The 17,677-nt window shown below is 41.4% G+C and overlaps 1 protein-coding gene across 3 annotated transcripts in view; it reads right to left on the reverse strand.

Moving 5' to 3' along the window:
• Positions 1–17,677, reverse strand: part of LOC113023905 (CUB and sushi domain-containing protein 1) — a 435,654-nt gene that overhangs the window by 271,935 nt on the left and 146,042 nt on the right. The gene's annotated exons all lie outside the window — the stretch shown is intronic.

Genomic DNA, 17,677 nt, shown 5'->3' on the forward strand with positions numbered 1-17,677 from the left:
GCAGTTTCTTCAGAAAATGCACTTTCTAGTTTGGATTGGCTGTTCTTTTTTTTTTTTTTAAGAGGACAAGAGCGGCGAGGTCTATCGCGATAGTTTAATTTTTCTATCGAGGAAAAGTTATATCGCGATACATATCGTTATCGTTCTATCGCCCAGCTCTAATAATCACCAAGAACATTAGCAATGGCCATTAGGTTAAAATATGCATATGTCATAAATAGATGTGCCAAATACAGCATGTTGTGTACCTACAAACCTGCTTCCCACCTACCTTTGGACTGTACATGCATTTGATGAGTCATGATTTGTAGAAGCAAATAACCGCTGGACTGACAGCATGAATACAAGACTTGTAATAAAGCAAGAGAGTTATGATTACCTCAAGAGCCCCTTGTGAAAAAAAAGATGTAGGAGAGTGAAAGAAAGACAGAGCAGGATGCGCAAGCGATAGAGTTAATAAGTTCACGGGGAAAAAAAGATATGAGAAGGGTTCTACAAATGTATTCAATTCAATTTCATATGCAATCATGTGACTACAATTAAAATCATCTTCATTGCTCTGAATGTCATCTAACCACACAGGCTAACTGTGATAAGTTCATTTTACTTGTTACATTGTTCCAAATATAACAAATGAGAAGTGTACAGTATAAATATGCAGTGTTTAAATTGAGAAGTAAATGGTTTCAAGAAAATGGAGAATTGCTGTAACTAATGACAACAACTGAGAAAAACGGAAGGTGCTAAAAGAGTAAGTGGCAGCCCTGATTGAAAAAATTCCATGCACAAACCACTGTAATTGTGCTGTGATTGCTACAAAAATAAAAGCAAAGCATGGCCCATGTAAATGCCATGCAGTGATTACGCTGCAACCTTCTTTGGAGTAAACATAATCACCTTAAGATATTGCTCTTGTTTGTGAAAATGTTGCTGATATTATAGCAATTTTGCGTGCAAGATGGCTATGTGTGTGATTTTCTGTTTTCTTTCTGTCTTTCTATATAACCCCTGGTCTTCCTCTCTTGCCATCAGAACGCTAACAACTTGTGGCACTTAGTTAACTTGAGACAACATGATGTCTTCAGTCTGTATGTGTGTGTCTGCATCTTGTCTGCAGTATATGTCTCAGTGTTCATGACAGTGAGTCCACCCTGGGGAGTGGTTTGTGCGCGCGCGCGTGTGTGTGTGTGTGTGTGTGTGTGTGCACTATTTTTAGGCACATCTCAAACAGAATGCATCTTGGGAAAAGGTACGAGTTCAGCCGAGCGAGCATGATTCTTACAGTCAGTTCTCTCTCTTTTTTCTCTTTCTTCTTTTCTCTCCATTACTTTTCACTTTTCGTTACTAATTTTCTTGCTCGTCTTTTCATATCCTAATTTTTCTATTGCCCTAATTTTTTTTAATAAAAACTCTAATGTGCCATTACTACAGTATTTCTCACTACATCCATCCACTAACAAATTGTTTTCAAACAAAGACAATTTGTTATCAATCATGTTTTACTACTGTCGTGAATGCAACCAAAGGTGCTCTGCCAAACTGGGTACTAGTACCTGAATTTAAGTATACATGTCTATTTTTAACTTCCAGCAAAGACTTTGGAATTGATGTGAAAATGACTTGAAAAGCCTCCTAGCATTTATTCTCTCTTTGGTATTCTGTGGGTGCTCTCCACCTCACACTGCAACCCCTCCTCTCTTCCCTGCTTTCTCTCCCAGCCAGAGGAACGTTTGGTATTCCAGGGATTGTCTGCTCTTCTTTTCTCTCCAGTCTACTCTCCTGCTTTTCTTGCTTTTCTCTCCTCCTTACTCTTTCTAACTATCTTCTCTTGCATCTTGATGCCTCTTCTTTTTGCCTTTTTTTAAGTGTATACAAGCCATTTTTTAAATTGTTTTTTCAACACACTGATTGTGTCACGGAATAAGAATTCATTCATTTATGGGTGATAAGCATGGGTCAAGGTCACACGTGCCATTACCTTACACATTCTGCCCCGTGTCCTTTAAAAATCACAAAATCAAACTATATCTAAATGCAGAGGCTTAAACATGTTAGTACACACAGAATATGAGACAGTTGTCATCAAGTATAGCCTAAAGGGACTGATCTGATCACCAAATAAACTGCAGTGAGTGCTGGGATTGTCCTCTCAATGTTCTCTGCCTGAAAACAGTGAAGAGGACTTGTATCAATAACAGTAAAATCGAATTGCATCGTAAAAATGTGACCACGCATCAGAGGTAGAGAGAGAAAAGTTCAGAAAACAGAAAAAGGTTTTATTAAAAAAAAGCGCAAGTTACAGCGACAATGAAACTTCAGGGGTGCATTATATTTTATGAGCACTGTTACTTTGTGTAGTTTGATTTGGTTTTAAACTTGGTGGTTATATTCTTGCTACGTTTTATGTTGTACTGGCAACATAATAATGTTCCATCACCAAGTTATTATTTTCACTTTCAGCATTTGGTTTTTTTATACACAGCACTATGGTTGTTGGTAACGTTGCTTTAAATTTCTTCCCTGTTAGTTTATATATTTTTATTTTGTGAAAAAGTTGCATTCATCAGTTTTCTTAACTGTTCAACCAACTTATAATTGCAGGACAGGTGAAGGTTACATCTGCTCTCATTCCACATAAAGGCGGTTTACACACTGGACAGGTTGCCAGGGCAACCAAAAAGATACAGCCAATTGCTCACTTTTACAGCCACACCTATAAGAAGGATCCCCACTATGACACCCTAGAACAAAGGTTAAGGTTAATTATTTGTATAGGATGTTCTAAAGCAAGTCTAATTTCACTTTACCTACAAACATCTGCCATGAAAACCCCCCAAAAACAAACAAAAAACAACTTCAGGTGAGAGCAGCATTTAATTTGTAACTTTTGAAATGTAGAATCTAGAAACCTCTCTGAACTCCAGCAGAATATGCTATTTGGAATCTCATTATACACTCCAGACTTTTGCAGTTCCTCATAAGGTTAGTGACATTGTTTACCAGAATCTTTGTTTCTTTTTTTTACTAAGGCTGGTATTGATTGATTTTTTTAAAGTAACTGCACATATATAAACTGTCTTCACCTACAAAGAATAAGACTGTTGATGTCCTCTAACTCAGCGGTCCCCAACCGGTCCGAGGCCCGGGGGTAAATAAAAGTAGTACTGGTACCAAAAAAAAGAAGATTTATTCATAACACACGTAAAAAGACCCAGGAAAACCGAGTTAACGATAAAAACGATAACAAAATAACGCTTAAAACCGATAAAAACCCTGAAAACCATACATTTCACACCTGAGCCTCAACTCTCGCGGCCCGGTACCAAACGACTCACGGACCGGTACCGGTCCGAGGCCTGGGGGTTGGGGACCGCTGCCTTAAAGACTACCATAGCAGTCGCAGGCTTATTATTTTACATGCTGTGAGCCTTTTTGACTTTCATGCATTCAATACACCAGTAGCCCATATTTATAATTGTCTGATTAAGTGCATAGAATACATAAATTGCAAAAAGTGCAATAAACTACAAAAAATGAAAACGTTTTTGTTTTTTTACTAATTTCTAGTGAGAATTAAGAGGCTATCAAAGAATCAAAAAGTTACAAAATAGTTTACCACAGGAATTATTTTAGTGTCTCAGTTTTATTTTGAATACTTTTATTACTGCAGAAACAAAATAAATATTATATGAAATTTGCAAATACAGCATATGCTCAAAATAACATTCAGCAGCATATAGTCCTAAGCCAAAACAGAAGTCATAACTCAACCTTAATAAGTAAACACAAGCTCATAAGGGCCGTCGTAAAACTACATTTCCGCAAATACGTCACTTCGGTTCGGGCAGGTCATGCGTCATGATAGTTCGCGTATGACGTAGAATGTACACAGCTGATGCATGCGAAGCTGTTTCGATATCATTTTTTGTTGCTCAAGTGATTTTAGCAGTTTTTGAAAGCTATATGTGGAAGAAACTACCAGACAAGCTGATGCATAGAGTAAGTAACAACTCTCCAGTTTCATATGCAAAAAAAAAATTGTGCTACTAGTGTTGAGAGCTACGGGAAAAAAGTTACGCAACAGAGCGTGCCGTCGATCGCTGAAGGTTAATGGCAATGTCGGCATAAACGGCGTGCACAAGTTGGAACGCTGTCTTTATATTGGCACGCATTCCCCAAACAGTTTCCTTAATGTATCTGTCTGTATATTCATATTATAAACTACAAAGACTGAACTTATTTTCAAAAGGTCAGTGAGTAGAATAAGGAATAACAATCACGTTTAACAAAAGAAGCAAGAGCAGAATAGCAGAATCGCTGCACTTGACTGTTTCAGTTGTCACTATGTGTACATAAAAACAAGTAACTGGGTTTATGCATGATTAATGAGCAATGCACGTGGATAAAAATGTATTTTGCTAAGACAGAACATTAATCAATTATTCATAATGACATTAAATCGATGTATGTCTGCTGCTGACGAAAAATAAATAAATAACATTTTTTAACTAACCTGGCAGCACAGTTCTCGTTTCTCTTGGCTTCTTTACTTCTCTAGATATGATACCATTTGACAGACCTATTTAATATTTTTGCTATGATGGGACCAATGATCTACAAATACCTATATTAGAGATTTTAATGAACCCTCATTCAAATATACTCATGTATCAAAAATGAATGTAAAAAGAAGAAAACTGAAGACTGTAATTTATCGGCAGAAGTGTGTAAGTCTGAAATATTCCTGTATTGAGATGTGTATGTTTGAGGGCTTTCTTTCCCTCCCCCTGTGATGCAGCTGTCGGCCTGTCTGGGATGTTTGCTGGGTGTCACACATAGGAGTTAGATTAGGCTGAAGACCTCTATAACCCTCTAAAGTATAATTGGCTTTAGCTAAATGATTGATGTCTTTATTTTTTTTTATAACAAAACATACAAAGTTTCCCCGTTTTAAGAGAAAGGCTAGTGCATCTTATATGACATTGTTGGAGTGAAAAGAAAATCTAAAACTATCTCTTATCTATTTCTGTTATGTCTTAATGGGAACTTTGAAAAACATAAATTTGACAAGGAGTCCATTTGTGTAGGAGAGAGACTACCAAGTGATCAAAATTTTATATAGATATTCATTGGAACAATTTTAAAAGCCACAACCAGAATTTGATTATAATCTTCCCATTTTCTTTGGATGGCACTGATGTGTTAAAGATTTAAGGTGTGAGACAGAGCCAGAGTTACAAACTCAGACAGCGGAAGCCAGAGAGGAATTGAAAGCATGACTGAGAGTCGGAGAGAGAGCGTAGCTAAAATGACAGTAAGCGAGCACTTTCTGTCTCGAAGATTTTAACACAGATGTTATAAGCTCCGCTTATCATCAGAGAGAGAAACAGAGAGGATAAAAAGGGGCAAACAGATATGAAAATGCTAAAGAAACCTTTTATCTCTGCCCCTCAATTCACATTCGGCTATTGCAGAGCATTGAAATTGCACTGAATTGTAACTGGTGGAACATGAGATAAGAAAATCTAAACATGGGGGGCCTTAAGTCATGTTATTATGAATCACATACTTTATAAATCTCCAAATGTTTAAATTTCAGTGAATGCAGCATTAAATTATGGGGTCAGTAATAGGGTAAGCAATGCTCAAATTGTGTTATGGCCAGTCTCAATGTCATATGTTATTACAGTATGTGTGTGACTGAAAACATCCTTTCTAGTAGAATATTTAGCAAGAAAATCAAGACCACTAAAGCAGCTGTGGCCTCATATAATCTGCATTAATTAATAATGTGTTTAATGCCAGGCATCACATCAGTCTAAGTGGGACAGCCCCCAGGAATATGGCTAGGTTTACAATGGCACCAGTGGTGCCACTAGAATGCCACGCTGAATCACTGCACCTGCTTCAAACTCCAATTGGCCAGGAATGAAAAACAGTATCTTGATTCCAACACAATATAATTTGATGGATCCCAGCAAGTCGCCTGAAAAATAGATTGAACCAATTTCAACACCATTTGGCCAAAAGCTGTCCAATGCCCTTTTCTGGTTATAAGACTAAAACACTGGTTTCTTCTCTGGCACGTAACTGTCACACAAGACAGACATACACAAAAAATAAAGTTTTCATATGGTTGATTTTATTGAATAAATCAAATTTCTGCAGAGAAATGAACAATTCCAAGCTACATTATAAAGCAGGTGTTTCCAAATAAACATTACCAGGGAAAACACCGACCTAAGGATCCATTGGTGAAATTTGAATTAGCTAATAAAGAGATTTCCAAATAAAATCAATTGACAAATGAAACAGAGTTAGTTGCTTGCGTGACCATTTTTCACTTGCTTAATAATAATTTCTCCTTTGAAATCGGAAACAGAGAATATTCGTCTTTCATTTAAAAGCTATACCTTACAACTGAATCAAGCATGTTTCAAAATGTGAATGGTCTCCTTTCCAACCCAGTCCACACAGTTTTCCTACCGCTTAGTACACAGCTGGTGAGTGTCTGAAGGCAAGTTATTGTTTTCTATACAAAATCCAGGCAACCGCAGCAATCTGCCAGCTATCAAAGCAATCACAAGGTGCAGCACTGTATACCTCTTTGAAACCAATTTTACCTAGTGACAGCAACCTACCATAAAACTCCAGCTGAATATTTGCCGAAAACACACTTTAATTAAAAGGCATACATGTATGCAAAAACATAAAGTGTACAGATTAGTAGTTGACAGACAAGTTAAGGGATTGTGACTGAAATTTCTGTTGGTGGAACTGAACTCAGCAACCTGCAGTGAATTTTGTGCAGAGGTTTCAAACATACATATAACTTTCTGTGTATGTGGTCTGACATTTTTAACAGCTCAAAATAAGCTCAATAAAACATCAAATAAAACCAGTACATATACGCCAGATAAAGGGTGCTAAGTTCAAGCAATGTTATATTGACTCAAATATGTTGTGGTAACTTGATTACACAATCACAACACTTACTAAAAGTGTGTGTGTGTGTGCGTCTGTGTGGGAGAGTGTGTGAGACAGGGGTTCTTGGCTCTGACAACATGATTTGACGATGGTGATATTACCCACGAACACTTCTGCGTTACACCGCCATGGTCTCACACACACACACACACACACACACACACACACACACACACACACACACACACACACACACACACAGCAGGACAGTTGACATTGCTGCTTCGATCGATGTCGCAGACTAAAGCTGGCGTTAGTACCAACAGCGTTATATGAACCAATCCCACAGTGAAGAGCTTCCTATGGTGTTTCAGTCAATATGGGTTAATGGTGTATCGGACTGCTTCTCTCTTTCCTCTCTCACTCTTTCACTCTCTTCACCTCTTCTGAGCACACAGATACACAAATGTGTAGCAGCACCTGACTGTCCAAGTTGACAAATACACCAGTAGTCTTTCCTTCCTTTAATGATTTGCTGTGTTTGCTCTAAGAAGCTTCCCTGCTGAATCCATTGGCTTAGACGAAACACGCAAGCCTATTATTCTCAATGAAGGGCACACAGATACTGATAGGACCAAGGGATAACAGGTCGATATGAAGAAAAAATAGGCTATGCATTGGTAACAGTGAAATGCAGTAAATGTCAGTTGTAATATAATCACTGATTTCACGCCTAAATAAATCATTATTCAGACTGGAAGGAAGTGACATTTGAGTTTTTGTATGAATAACTTTTAGTCACTTAGTTTCCTGCTGCCATTGATTTAAGAAATGAAGACATATGTTTGGGGGTGGAGGGTGGAGGAGCTTTACTTTATAACATCTTATTAAGGGATAGTCACATAAACATCAATTGAGTCTCAATAATCTCACTAATTTCCATTTCATGCTGCCAATATTTTATACAGTTACACTGGTATGTATTCAACCGCTTTCCTCAGCGAGTTCATCAAAAAGGGAACCCTAATCAATTCATGTTCCTTTAGAATGACTAAGGCTTGTTTAGAATTTAACATTCATTCAAATCGACCGAGTCTCTATTGCCTTCGCCAATAGTTCTACCACGTAGTGAAAACAGTTATTATCGGGAATCTATAAATGGTAAATATAGAACACAGTCAGTTTATCTCAGCAGTTATAGTGTTTAGAAGAAATAGCGCTGACTGAATTATCCAGACAGCCTCCACAGCATAATGGAAAGTGTGATGTGAGATATTTTTAGGAATCACTGGTGCGTGTGGTAATCTCTAAAGATCCAGCTGGATCCATAGATTGGTGGTAAGCTGTAAATAAAGGAAGGTAGAAAATGGATTTTAAAGTGCAACATGAGATAGACCAAGCTCTCTGGATCTATGAGAATAATGTAGTTGTGTTCTTTTTTTCTCTCACTATCTCATTAAAGAAAGAAACTTTGATTTCATGAACTGTAACAGTTCACATAAATTCCCTCCTAACAAAGACTAGGGCTGCACCTATGTTTTTAATGTTCTGAGTCTTTTGTTTTTATTTGCAAGCTGTAAGCACAATTTCCTCCACAGGAGGTTCATTCAATAGAATAACTATACTATTTGAACTTATTAATGGCATCTGTAATGATTGATTTCTCTTTCTAATGTCTCTATAGAGGCAAACTTTCTCTGACTACAACAATAGCTGGAGGGAAATATCATAAAATCAATGAATCAGTTAAATCCCCATGAAGCCAACTATTTTTGTCCAGTATATTTCCAGTGTTACTAACTTTAATGCAAACAGCAGGAGCACTTTGAGGCTTACTAAACCCTGCTGTTAAAAGGATCAGTGATTCTGAGGATAGTAGTAAGCAGAAAAAACAAATAACTACATACCTAATTTTAAAAAATGAAATAAGTTATTTGGCTGTTGAGGTAAACAGTCTGACTGAATTAATGTTGAATAAGTGAATGTATGGTGAAATTAACATAATAAGCTGCAAAAGACATTTAAGATAAACATAGAGGCTCATATGCCTTCATTATAAACTACTATCCATAAAACTTAAGTTTGAAGACCACTCCTCTAAATAATATTTTTGTCTGCCAACACACCGTATTTTGTATTCATATTATGCCACGACTCCTTCTACAATAGTGCAATTTTCTGCAATGGCTATTTGCTACCCTCTGAGATTTAGTACGGCGAAACTCTGTGAAATAAAGGCTCCACTATGAAAACTATCTGGCTAGAGGCATCGGAAAAAACTCTAGATGAATAAATCTTTCTTATGTGTAACATCATGAGTAAGGACCCAAAATCCCCAAGCAGGAGGCTGCGATCTTTTTGCATCTCGTCCAATGGATGGTGGCTACAGGGCTCTTGCCACAGTCTGTGCAAAGCCTTGCATCAAGTCAGCAAGATTTGGAAGCTCCTAGAAGTGTTCCTAATGGATTCTACACCAGTCTACACCACGGACAGACAGACAGAGGGAGAGAGAGAGAGAGAGAGAGAGAGAGAGGAAATGCCAACACCAAAGGGGATGAACTTCCTGCAATTTTACAGATACACACATTCAGGCATGGGTACACACACATTACATGTTGTAATGCGGTGTAAAAGTGACACCTCATAATAACATACAGATAATGACACAGTGGATATTACCACAACAACAACAAAATACTCATGACCAGCAGTAACACATGTGCCTGAATATGTACACACACAAGCAGGCGGTCTTCTTTTACTTCCCTGATCCGCATTCACACATTCTTGTCTTCACTCTGTTGCTTTACCAGAGTGATGCCTATGCCTAGTGATGCCATAGGGGAATGTGTGTGTGTGTGTGTGTGTGTGTCTTTAAAGTGCAAAGCCCCTTTTAACAGTTTCCAGGTCATTTTATTTTCTTCACAGAAGTCCCTCAACAGGAGGAGAAACTCTGCAGCTAGCTTAGGGAATACAAAGAAAAACAAAAGTACACTCAGGCTCTTTCTTTGTGAGTGTGGGCACATTTGTAGGTGTAAGTGTAAAGTGGTATAGTGTACGACATTAATTAAGACTTTGAACCGGATTTTCTGTTTTGTATTAATGGTTAAATAATCTTTTTAGGAAAAGCTACAAATGTCCAGAAAACTAAGCATTTACTTATTTCAGACTTGTGGGACATAAAGTAGGACGTCAGTGGAATTGTGCTTGTTGCGAATCATCGATCAAATTGGAGTGAGAGTTGTTTGGAGGATGAGTCGCTGCCTTGGGCTCTTTCTGAGCAGTTTTTGGAGTGCATATTCTGCTGCCCCTTGAGAGCACAATTGCAATGAGGGTATGCTAAACTGTTTACAGCTGTTAATGTATTTGATAAGAGAAAATAAAGGTCTGTCATCGCTTTGCATTTCTATTATATTGTTTTAAAACAAAAGAAATAGACTGGCATATCATATGGGTGGGGAAAAAGCACTTCAGCTACACTCACAATAGAAAACAACAACAAACAGTTCATTTACTTTGTGAATGCAAAAGTAAGGCTTTGTATCTGCTGGGTTTCTTCTTACAGGTAGCAGCACTTAACAAATGCTCGGGGGAAGTGCTGGTAATGCTCCTTGTTGCTAAGTGACAATTGCGAACTTATTTGAGGCGAGGCAGCCTTTTACTAAAAGTTTAACTATTTATAACTTTCAGCATTTTGCACCCAGCTCAAACAGGAATGTGCACCAAGAAATCAAAAATAAGTAGAATTGTGAAAAAAGAGTGCTATTGGACACACACGTCAAAATCCATATAGTTTCCATAGCTGAGGCTACAGGTCTAACTCCTGATGAAGCAGCTGTAAGAGCACATAAATATTTCAAATGATTTTATGACTGCTATTTTCTAGGGGAAACAGATGGAGGTGATGGCGAGGGAGAGGGGAGAATTGCATGTGACAAAAATTCTAAATTCAGGACCCCCCAAACGCCATCATAGCATCATGACTGTTAATAAAAGATGAGTGAAGCACTTCTCATTTTTTTCCTTCTTCCAGTCGTGTCTTCTGTTTTTTTTTTGTTTTTGTTTTTTTTAAGGGGAGAGTGATCGTGATCTCATTTTGGATGTTGGTCTTCTGGTATTATATTGTGTCGTGAAGTCAACAAATGAGAAATATAGACAGATATGAATGCCACCCTTCTGTTTATCAACTCTTCCCCAATCTTCTTGGTTATCTATCTCTACACCTCTCTCTCTCTTTCAGAATCTCTATTTACTTCTTTCTCTGCATTTTTCTTTCCCCTCTTTCTCTTTCTGCTTCAGGGGAAATTAATTGATGATTATCGTGCCTTGCAGAGTTGGTATGCAAACCTGCTTTTTTTTATCAGTAAGGCTTGCTTTTTCACCACTTATAGCTTTATTTGACAGCACCCACCCACCCCAACCCCCCCTTCTTTCTCCTCTCACTCTATCTATCCCTCTCTTAGGTGACTGGGGTCTTATCAGTAAGCTATGTGCTCAGACTTATAGTTCAATTTGGTCTCCTTTAATAAAAGGATAGAACTGAGAGAAGATTTGTTAAGTGAATTGGCTATGTGAGCAGAGACAGGGGCATATACAGACAGAGACTGGTTGTTAACGGCAATAGAAAAAAATGGATTCTATTCTAGTGTGGTTCAGTTTAAATGAAAAGGTACAAAAAAACCTCTTAAGTAATGTAGAAGAGAATGTCATGGGAAAAGAAAGACAAGGAGGCAATCTGATAAAGGATAGTGAAAGATTTGCTGAGGACTGAGACACATATTTTCAGGAATCCAAGGGCACTGTCCCCAACTTCCAGATAATGTTGCAAAATGAGTGTCAACCAGAATAGCCCCACGACATCCTTAAGGGGAATCAGGTGAATGTCATCCTTCCAAGGGGTGCAGCCACCAGAGACTTTTTTTGTTTAACTACTTGAATGACCGAGTCATCCCCTCATACACAGACTCTGTGCTTTCTACTGAAGGCATGTCTATCAGATTGAGGAGATCTCTAACCCTACTGAGTATCCCTTTCACAGCTTGATTATATCCCCAGTTGAAGTCAGAAGCACCTCATCCAAACCAAAAACAGTGTAGGCAGAAAGTTGCTTCTACCTCCAGAGTCGTCCGACAGGGTGTCAGAATCCCTTCGAGGTCAACAGAAAGTCTTGTTTCAAAGCCCCTCTTAACTACACACACCTATGTTTTTCAATCAGTCACTGTCAGAGTCATACTCTGCTTTGTCTGCTGGTGCCTATTTGCTGTCTGCAGGGTCCCACGAGCCAAATAAACTTGATAGGACAGCTTCTTCAGTGTGACAACACTGGCCAGCAACATTTGTTTCTGGTATTGTTGACATGACATGGCAACAATGAAGGTGGAAAACATTATCCACTCAGACTTAATGTTCCCAATCCTGTTTTGGAGTGCTGCCGAAGCTTAGTTGCGAGTTGAAGATCCCTGGCAAATAGGGTTTTGCTAGATACTCTGAGGGCACCTTTGCTACATGTAATCCAACTCACCATCAGGTGGTGATAAGTTAGCAGCTCAGCTCCACCTTTTACTTATGTGTCAAAGACATAGGTAAAGATCTGATGATGCAGTTAAAACCTAGGGTGTCCTGGTGCCAAGTATACTTATGCTCAAACATGGTGTTTGTTGTAGACAAACTGAGATGAGCCCTGAAGTCCAATATCAAATCAATACTTGGGTTCAAATCAGGAAGACCATTACTTCCAGTCAGTCTAACAGTTTCACTGTCATGCAATCCCCCCATAAAAGTCTCCAATAGTGACAGTAAATACTAAATAGTTACGAATTCAAGTTCCTGTCTTTGTGACACATTCTTAACATTTTTTTAGAATAATATTCAAATTGACATATTTTTTTGTTTTTATTTTTTTAGACATTGACAGTGTAGTCTGTATATTCACATGGCTTAACCGTTAAATGCACAGTCCTAACATCACGTTCACCCTTCAAATCTGAATCCGAACATTTTAGGTGGTCCCACTTTCTTAATGAATTAGAAGAAATCAAACAACACTGAAATATCTTAAAACTAAATATAATTGTTGATTTGGATTTTGCCTAATTGCTGACAGGAGCAGAGACGTTTTTTATATTTTTTATGCCAAGCTTTAAAGTGAAGTTCTTGATGAGACAGCTAAGAAGTGTTTTTCTGTTATGCAGGTCAAAAAGCCATGGCCACATTCATAATTTAGCGGGTCAGGGCTGTTTGGGTTTTGTTTGACAGCTGTGTTCTGTTGTTTCAGGTGGCAGCGTTATGTTGCCATGAATACCATGTGACGCGCTCTCTCTGCGACTGTGTGTTTTCTGGGTGAGAGAGCGCCTTTTTCTTCTTGTTGTTATGCTAGAGCTACGCCAAGCAGTTGGGTTAGCGGCAGTGATTTTCTGTTGAAAATAAACTGCTGTGCTCCCTGGCAATATGGGGAAGCAAGACCAACGACACCTCTGTCTCCTTGCCTGAGCTCGCCACATTGGTGTCAGAAGTGGGATAGCTCACCCTGGCCGGAATGAAGAGAGACATTCAGAGGCTGGAGCAAGCCGTCGAGGAGAGTATTCGCTGCTTGGGGAGCTGGCGATTGAGGAGCGAGGAAGCGACCACCCATGTAAGTCCCCCAACGGGTCCCGACAGCGTGGTGTAGTGAGGGGACCACCGCTCCAGCTTCCTGCCCCCCTCCAAGGATGATGCATGGTAGTGGACCGAGTCGGGCACCTCAAGGGACACTACCTGAGCTGTTGAGGACCAGCCCTGCCGGGCCCTGGTAGACACGGGGTCTACCATTTCCCTAATACGACCTGGTGTACACCCTGGAACGTCCGGGCCGCTTGTGATGGGTTGGTCACCCACCGACCAGCTGATGACGGTGACGGGGGAGAGAACTGACTTGCGGGGGAAGAAACCGTTGCAGATCCGAGTGAAGGATCTGGAGCTGGTGCATGACTTCTGGCTTGCTGACGTCCAAGATCAGTGCATCATCGGCCTTGATCTGCTGACCCGCTGGGGGACCTGCGTTGACACCGTGAAGCTGGCCATCACTCTTAGTACAGAGACTCTGGCCCTCCAGGGCAGTCAAAAGCTGGGAATGGGGGGGACCAGAGACAGACAAGCCAGGCTTCTGGCAGCTGCCGCTCAACAGACTTCGGGTGCCGGTAGCTCTGGATCATCTCTATTCACCTCAGCCCCAGCCTCTAAGCCCGACAAACCTCCCTCGACTGAGACAACCAAGGCTATTGATGACCTGTGGCAGCGCAGCAGTGTAGGTCTTAACATTGACCAACGCCAGCAGTTCAGGTGCCTCCTGAATGAGAATGTGGACATCTTTGCCATCAGTGACAAAGACTGCAGGCAGACGGGGCTGGTCCAGCACACCGTCGACACCGGCTCTGCTCAACCCATCCGTCTGCGCCCACGCCGGCTGCCCCTCTCGAAACGGCAGGTGGCAGAGGAAAAGATCTGTGAGATGATTGCGGCTGGGGTGTTTGAGCCATCCAACAGCCCATGGGCGGCACCCGTGGTCCTGGTGGGAAAGAAGGATGGCAGCCCGAGGTTCTGCGTGGATTTTTCGCCATCTCAGTGCAGTGCAGTGCTTCCGCGGATCGACGAGGCCCTGGATTACATTACCGGCTCCAGCTGGTTCAGCTCCCTCGACCTATGCAGCAGTTACTGGCAGGTGGAGCTAGCCTCCGAAGCAAGGCCTAAGATTGCATTCACCATCGGACAGGGGCTGTGGCAGTTCAGGGTCATGCCATTTGGGCTCTGCAATGCCAACGATGTTCGAGAGGCTGATGGAGAGGGTGCTCGTGAACATCCCTTGTAGCCACTGCGTTGTGTACCTGGATAACCTGTTGGTGCACGTGGCAACTTCGGCAGTGCACTGTCCCACCTGAGCGAGGCCTTCAGTACCATCCGACAAGCTGGGCTGTGACTCAATCCTACGAAGTGCCAGCTGTTGGCGAAAGAGACCTCGCTCGCCATAGTGCTGGCGGTGCGGCACTTCTGGCCATACTTGCACGGCTGCCGGTTCCTCCTGTGCACTGACCATGCATCTTTAACTTGGCTCAGGTCGACAGCATGGCAACGCTGATGCCCTCTCCAGACGGCCCTGCATGGCTGTCGAGTGCCGCTACTGTCGGCGGCAGTAGGAGCGGCAGTAGGAGGCACTGGGCGTGGCTACTGCTCAGGCCACAGCCAGCGGAGGGGGATGGCTCCCACTGACCACACAGCAGCTGAAGGGCCCAACTCAACGCTCCACTGCCCCACTGCAGCAGTACCTGGTTGGGGCCCTGATGGAGTAAGTGGGAGTGGACGTCCTAGGGCCTTTCCCTGTCACCGAGTCAGGGAACAGGTATGTGTTGGTGGCCATGGACTATTTCACAAAGTGGCCGGAGGCCTACGCGGTGCCAGACCAGAGTGCAACCACGACGGCAGAGAAACTGGTGGAGGAGATGTTCACCCGTTTTGGGGTCCCGGCTGAGCTCCACAGTGACCAGGGGCATAACTTCGAATCGAAGATCTTTAGGGAGATCTGTCGGCGGCTGGGGGTGGAGAAGACGCGAACCACCCCACCCCACCTGCAAAGCGATGGCTTGGTCGAGCGCTTCAACCGCACGCTGGCCACCCAGCTTGCCATTCTCAACAGCCGCCACCAGCAGGATTGGGACCGACATCTGCCCCTGGTCCTTTGGTCGTATCGGACTGCGGTTCAGGAGTCCAGCCAGTGCACGCCTGCAGCGGATGGGAGCTCCAGACGCCCGTAGATTTGGTGTTCGGGTCTCCCCGAGCCAGGGATTGATGGTGGGCCAGAGATGGACTACTACAGGAGGCTGAGGGAGCGGCTGCAGGTGGTTCATGACTACACCCGCCAGCCCCAGGCCAGTGCCAGAGTACGACAGAAAAGAGCCTACGACACCAGGTGCCGAGGGGGAGCTTCCGTGCCTGGTGACAAGGTTTGGGTGTACTGCCCGGTTTGCAAGAGAGGAGTGTCCGCCAAGCTCTGCAGCCACTGGAAAGGGCCGGCGGAGGTCGTGGACCGGCTAACAGAAGTGGTGTACCGGATGCGCATGCCTGGCCCGGGGTGCATGGTGGTGTTGCACCAGGACAGACTTTCACCGTACCGACCGCTCACTCCAGCAGCTGCCGGGGCAGGGGATGCTGGTGGTACCCCATGTTCTGATTGTTCCCAGTTCTTTCTGAAATTGTCAGGCAGTTTAAGAAATGGAACAGATTAATACCTGATCTTTATATTAGAATTTACTTTGCCCTTCATGTTGTCTTTCAGTAACTTGGCTCAAAATCTCTGGATCTTCTGAGATATATATATTGATAAAATCCAATTTTTACTATACTTTTTCTTTTCGATATTTTTGTAACTGTTAGCATGATTTGCAGCTATTGTGGTCATTTTTTGTTTCTGTCCTGCTCCCATTGCTCCCCCCAAAACAATTATCATTTGTCTGCTTATGCTGTCAGGAAACCGAAAGAGAGTGAAATTGTGAAACAAATAAATTATTACACCTAATGCAAGCCAACTGCCCCTTTCAGATATACTTTCTTCATCTTTCTGCTTTTTGATTGATAAAATACGGAGGAACGTAAATGTATTATTTGAACAGAGCATGAGGTTCTGCAGCAATGCACAGGCTGTAAAAATCATGTGTTCAGTACTAGTGCTTGCACATACTGTACGGATATAGATAGGTCACATGACAGACAATCCCAACTATAGACAGGACAACCCAAACTATTTATAAATGCCATGTCTTGCTTGGATTTACACACAGTCTCTAAAAAACGCACTACCAATCAATCCTGAGGCTATAAACACACTTAAGGGTCCCCACAGATGGGAAAAGGAACAAAGGTAAGAAAGGGTTTTCTTTCAATATACATGAACACATGAATGGGACACATCTAGAAACACACACAGACACACTGCAAAAAGAAGAAGATGTGCACAGAGAATAACATTTACGTGAAACAAACATGCACTCACACACTGGAGTCAGTGTGAAGATCCTGTCTCTTGAATTAGTCTTTGATATTTAAAGTTCATCATTCATAGATGAACTGTTACACAAACGTAATGAAATATATATGTATATGTTTAAGTGTGCACTCCATGTGTGTATGCACATCTTCCAAAGGTCAGGCTAAGGATTTGTGTCGTACCAGGCACGCAGACATGGAACAGTCTTTTGTACAAAACACACACACATAAGAGACACATCAAAACTGAACATTCAACTCTTATTGTGGAAATCACAATAAAGAAAAATGAATGCATGGATATAGTATTTGTATACATATATAATGTATGGTGTATTTAAGTAGTTCCAACTAATCGACTGATGGCCAAAACAACAGCTCTGGGCTGCAAGCCCAGGTTCGGTCATGCAGAACTATGAAAATGAACAGTTAATCCCATAAATCAAAAGCATAGCTAATCTATGGAGCTTCACCTTAATCGTACACAAATTTGTTGGATGCTTATAAGTGCTTGATCAACTGAGAGTTTGCTTGCCTGATTTCTAGAGCTACAAACAGCCACACCTGACTGACTCCATCAAAAAAAGAAAACTAAAAAAAACCCAAATAATTTCTCCTGCTCTATTTTCTAATCCAAAACACCAGGTCATCACTGAGAAGATGTTTGATTAATCACTGATAAAATAGAAAAACCTCTAAACAAAAACAACAGCAAACAAAGTGTTAAGCATTACATTCA

Source organism: Astatotilapia calliptera, chromosome 1 (genome assembly GCF_900246225.1).
Source record: "Astatotilapia calliptera chromosome 1, fAstCal1.2, whole genome shotgun sequence".
NCBI classification, from domain to species: domain Eukaryota; kingdom Metazoa; phylum Chordata; class Actinopteri; order Cichliformes; family Cichlidae; genus Astatotilapia; species Astatotilapia calliptera.